A 5,954-nucleotide genomic window follows, 5' to 3' on the forward strand; every position below is an offset into this window, starting at 1 on the left:
AAACACTTCATTCGAAATTACATTTCCTAGTTGTACTCATAGTAGTAAAATTATGCAGCTTTTGCTGACTATAAATGTGTTTTCAATACAATTTGTTAATAAACAGTAAACGTGGATTTTAAAATAATGATGAAAGTATTGTTGTAACGTAAATAATAAGTAATCCAGTTAAAAGAACCCGAAAGATTTAGGAATTCAGCGATTAATTCAAAGAAAATCGTAAAAATACATACAGTGAAGAAAATATAAATACGGAAGACAATTTTAGCATTCTTTGGCTATTTCCCTTTCGTTTATTTAATGTTTATTTCTTTTTTACGAAAGTGTAATGTAACAAAAGCCATGTAAGTATAAATTTCAAACTTTGTACAAAAAATTAGCAAAATTCGACAACTTTTTAATTCGATTTTCTAGAAACATTCTGAGTATGCAGCTTTGTAGCCCATTCAATTTTATTATACGAAGTGCAAATTTTAAGTAGCTAGGACTTACCGTTGATTTTTGGCAACTTTTTTGTGGAAGGTGTTGCTGATTTTCCCCAACAAAAATTTCGAATTTGTATGGAAGAAAATGCGTGAACAAAAAATTGGCAAAAATCAACGATAAGTCCTTTATTACACTAAAATTTAAAAAAACTGCATACTCAACAAAGTTCTATAAAATCTGATTAAACAGTTTCGAACTTTGATGAACATTTGTTAAAATTTGTCGAATTTTTATAAATGTGCTGCAAAGTTTAAATTTTGATTTACAGGGTTTTGTTTATATAGTAAGCTATATTTTTATAAAACAAATAATAAAATTTTTTAAAACAAAGAAAAATAGCCAAAACTTGCTAAAATGTGTCTTGCCAAAACGGCCGATGCCGATTCTTTTGGCCGATACTAGCCGATGCCGATTAATCGGTCGGACTCTATTAAACAGACCAATTCCTGAAATTGTGCCAATAGAGTAAGAAAAAAACGTTCAATTATTGGAGTCACAAACACTGTGAAAGTAATTGATGCAAACAATCACAGATTCATCTATATAAATGATGAATCTCAGAACTTTGTACGAGACGCCGTTTGGAAAGGCGCCTCGAAGCTACTTACTGTTGGTTATGAAAGCAAACAAAATATACATAATTTACTATAATCAAAGGTTAAGGATTACATATTTAATTTTCTTTTTATTGATTCTTGGACCATATTTAATGTTTAATAATAGAGAGAAGCAATTCAAAATTTACGTTTTTTTGAGGTTTTATTAATTGTATAAAAGCTTGATAAGGAGCCAAACTTTTATTGCGTTTTCCCACAAAATTTAAATTTGGAAATAATATTCTCCATATTATTAAACGTGCGGTATCTACATGTAACATACTTAGAACATATACTATACAAATTTAGTTAAAGTAACATTAATATTAAACGTTCTATTAACTTGAATACAAACTCTATATTGCATTCAAAAGAATTAATTTGATAACCTTACTTAAACGATTTGGACCTTAGCGCCACTAAATAATTGAACAATTTTTTAATTTTATATGTGCGTCTCCTAAGAATCAAACGTGAAAAATGTTAGTTCATCACAAACAAAACGCACTGCACTATAGATCCTGGTATGTCCAGGGCTTGTCACACAGTTTGCCAGTAGTTTTATCCATTATATAAATTTCGTTTACGACTTGGTCTGGATTGCCAGGTTCCAGTGTGGAGACTAGCACTAAAGACCCATTCGCCAAATCCATTATGTAATATTTGTTGGGTATCACACTCGTCTAAATCACGTTGCGAAAGTGACATTGGTGTAGCAGGCATGGCATTCATCAGTGTTAGATTGTCCCCTTCTTTCAATGCATTAACTATGCCATCATCCAATCAACAAATGTTTTACTTCCAAGTTTGGTTGGCACTTCATAGTTTGTAATGTCTTCGTTATTTGGTGTTATCATTTCATTACTATTATCTAGTACGCTAGAACTAGTAGGTGTTATGTAAGTAATAAATTCTTCGATTTGGTCTAACCAACTTTCTACTTCTAAACATTCATCTGCATCTTTGCTTTCAATGTTGGCGAAGTGCTCAGTTTTGACTGCCTAGTTTGTTGGATGTGCTATCTCAAGTTTTACAGGCCTGATTTTCGTTGAAATAGTTGGCAACAAAATTGTGGTGAGCTGCAGCAAATGAACAGCCTCTGCTGGTGGCAGAACTTCAACTTTATTGTGTAATGCATATTGCTCGGGTAACAATTTTTATTTTTTTTTTTACGAATAGCTTTGGGATCATCGTTAACAGAATTCTCTAGATGGTGTGGTGCGACTTTACGCCTCTTAGCGCTTTAAGTTTTTTCTTATACACATTTGTTTTTGAGAGAACGTGTTGCTGTACTGCCCCTGACTTTCACCTGCAAATTGAACAAATTAAAACTATAATTTGGGTATGAATATGTATAATGTTAGAAGGTAAATACACAATTGTATTACTTCTTAAACGCAATTATTGCAAAATGTTACACTAAATTTTGTCACCTTACCTTGCACAGCTTCTTCCCTCTCGCGTTCTTCAGTCTCTGGTTACGTTTTCAATCTCGATATTAAAAAGTTTCGGATGAAGCAGTGGCTTGTTAATCGAAGCCAAATTGCTCTGTTCTTCTTTCTTAAATTGTAAGTTTTAAGTCACGCCGCGTATGTTTCGGTAACAGTTGGCACATCAATGAGAAGTCTGTTCCTACAGTTTGCAAGCACCGGTAAAACTTTGTCTCTTCAGGTAGCCATTCCTTTGTAAGTTTTTTACGCTTATAAAAACCATTCATGACAGTGTTTTCATCAAGAAATATTAACAATGTCATTAGCTGCGCTTCCATTAAATTGATTTAATTCGGTCAATATGCCGAGGACAATTGCAGCTCGCAATGAGCTCATGCTACTGCGTGGAACATCGCTAGCCAGGGCCAGAACTGTACGTGAAGCCGTTCGCGTTTTGGGCGCACAAACAGCTAGGAAGCTGCACACACTCAGGTGCGTTTTATAAATGCCGAATTCTGTTGTTTTGCCAGGAGATGGGGGTGATAAGATGACGTTTTAAGGTTAGAAATCCATGGTACGATGAGTGCTCCAGCGTAAGTTTCTAGTTGACTGGATGCGCCCGAAAAGTATCACCATGGCCGGCCACCATCCACCCATTCATAGCATTTGTAGCTACGTCTGCTGCTCCTGCTCCACAACGCTCAAAACTATAAATAATCAAAAAATTATTAGTTAGTTGTGATATTACATATGCATGCACATATACACATATATTCTGCATTTAGTTGACAATGTAGAGCGTTTTAATGTTCTCTGAAAATTGTATAAATTTCATATCGTTACCTTAATATAGAAAGGCCCTAACTCATATAGTCGCTAAAACGCAAAAATTCAGTAACTGACTAAAATTTGTTATTGCTTAAAATGATGTGGGGACTTATAATTCGATGAAATGCATCATATCCAATCAGAAAGGAAATTTTGGATTTTTACTTAGTTACGGCTCTTTGTATTTCAGCGACAATATGAGTTAGGGCTTTCTATATTGAGGTAACGATATATGTATGTAATAATTTTTAATACTCACGTTTCTTGACTTGCTGGCCATTTTGCTTTTCTGTTGAATTGTCCAACTCAGCAAATCTGACATTTCACTTTTCGACACTTTATGGACCTCAAGCAACAACAAAATATATGCAGTTGTTGTATCTGCTCCCATGCTGCTACCTGTATATTGTGCAATGGTTAATCCCTTTAAGGATAAAGCTGTGTGTCCAATTCGTAGACGTGTGAAGGCTTTTATGTCGTTACAGGAGACGTTCTGAGGGAATGTTGGCTTCTTTCTTCCTACGTTGTATTTTACATAGTTGTGGTGAAAGTAACGCCATTCCTGCGCCTTTGTGTTAGCTATTTGCATTCGTACTAGATGAAGTATGTGACCGTTTAGTACCGACTGGCTTAAAAGTAGAGGTTCCATTGTTGCGAGTTTTGCTCATTGATCTGCAGCCTCGTTACCCATGATGCCAACATGGCCAGGAATCCACATAACGAACGTATAAACAAAGCCAACGCGTTCTTCTTCTTCACATTAACCAACTTGTTGATTGTGGAAAGGCTATCCGTACAGATGATGAACTTGTCGTTGGTTTTGAATGCAAATTTGACCGCCTGCAGTACTGCTTCAGCCTCGGCTGTGTACACTGAGCTGAATGGAAATAGGTGCCCAGCACTTATAGTATTCTGGTACTCGTCAACAACAGCAAAGGATGTAAGTGGGATAGCCTGCGATGCTTCCGTGTATTGAAAATTTTACGATAAACTATTGGTGTAGTACAGGTTTAACGGTAAGCCATCAGGTTGAAACAAATAAAACTGTTGAAACATAGCCACGGCGGCGGACTTTTATGCGTAGGTTTTCTTGGTGTGATGGTAAGACCTAACTCCTTTGCTGATAGAATACATTTGTCGATTGATGACGAGCGTCTTAGATCTCTGTTCCTTTCAACTTCCGTTACTGTCAAGTTGTAGAGCAAGGGGTTATTACCATTCAGTATTTTTGGGATAAGCCTAAGTGTGCTGTGAATTGTTCGCTCTTGTAGCGAGGGAAGTCCAGTTTCCATTAATATACATTTGATTGGTGATGTAGGGAAAGCACATATACTTCTACGTGCTGCTGCGTGGTAGGATCGTGTAACTAGTTTTTGATTACTTTTCGAGTAGTGTCCATATTTTGGGAGACCATAATCCATTTTTGACAAGATGAGTGCTCTTGTGAGGTTTATCAGTGTTGACGAATGTACGAAACAGTGCTTGGACGAAAGGTACTTAATAATATTTAGGCGTGTTGCTAAGTTCTTTTTTATATACTTATGTACAATTATTTTTATACTTGAGTTATTTTTTATCGAAAATAATGCCTAGGATTTTTAAACTATCGCAAATAAATGCAACTTTAAGAGTGTTTTGTACTCGTATTTTCGTTAACTTATTAACTTAATATCAGCTGAGTTTCGCTATCTATGTACTTAAAATGTAATGTGTATGTTTTAGATATAGGCTAATAGAAAATTGTATTTCGTTCTCTTTCTTTTTTAATTTTTATTTACATTTTTTTCTTTTTTTTTCTCTTTTGATTTTATATAGATTTGTAATAGGCGGCATACACAGTGCGTTTGACTCGCGAGTCGGTTTGGATGCATTTGTGAAAATAAATATGTGTTAGTTACACCGACATGACTCCTGGAATGACTCTGAATGATTCAACTGTGTGTAGTTGAAGGCGAGTCAACACGTACACAAATGACTCGCGAGTCAGACGCACCGTATGTGCCGCCTATAATTTTTGCCTAATGCTATTTGTCAGGCTATGTTGGACATGATGCTAACTCTTATTATTTTCTTAATTTTAAGTTGCCGTTGTTTTTCCTTTTTTAATTTTTATTTATTTATCTACTTTTTTTCTTTTTTTCTCTCTTTTGACTTTATATAGATTTGTAAATTTTGCCTAATGCTATTTGTCAGGCTATGTTTGACATGTTGTACTACGTACTTTTTATTCTTAACTCCTATTCTTTTCTTAATTTTAAGTTACCGTTGTAAAAAAATCTTTGCGATCTTATTGTACTAATTTTTTATATCTATATCATGATAAAAGCATTAGAAGGTAAAATCATTCTCTCAATTCGTCGGCCATGATATTTTTCTGACGTTTGCAAACATTTTAAAATCATATAAATTGAAAATAAAAAAAAATTAATTTTTCACAATTGTTGTTGTTTGAGATTAAAAGTGAGAATGTATGTGTGAACTTGAGTTTGAACTTTAAAATTATATTGTTGGCAAACGTCAGACTGCCTCTCAATAATTTTACCTTGTAATATTTTTATCATGATCTATATTATTGATGCTTAAATTAAGAGATGGACAAGCTAGTTTTTTTTTT

General features: G+C 34.3%; 1 pseudogene; it reads right to left on the reverse strand.

Annotated features, from left to right (window-relative positions):
- Positions 1–1,127: 1,127 nt before the first annotated feature.
- Positions 1,128–5,125, reverse strand: LOC118747615 (annotated as a pseudogene).
- Between the last annotated feature and the right edge of the window lie 829 nt (positions 5,126–5,954).

This window comes from Rhagoletis pomonella, unplaced genomic scaffold, assembly GCF_013731165.1.
Source record: "Rhagoletis pomonella isolate Grant_MI unplaced genomic scaffold, Rhpom_1.0 Rhpom_scaffold_00012, whole genome shotgun sequence".
In the NCBI taxonomy this organism is placed as follows: Eukaryota; Metazoa; Arthropoda; class Insecta; order Diptera; family Tephritidae; genus Rhagoletis; species Rhagoletis pomonella.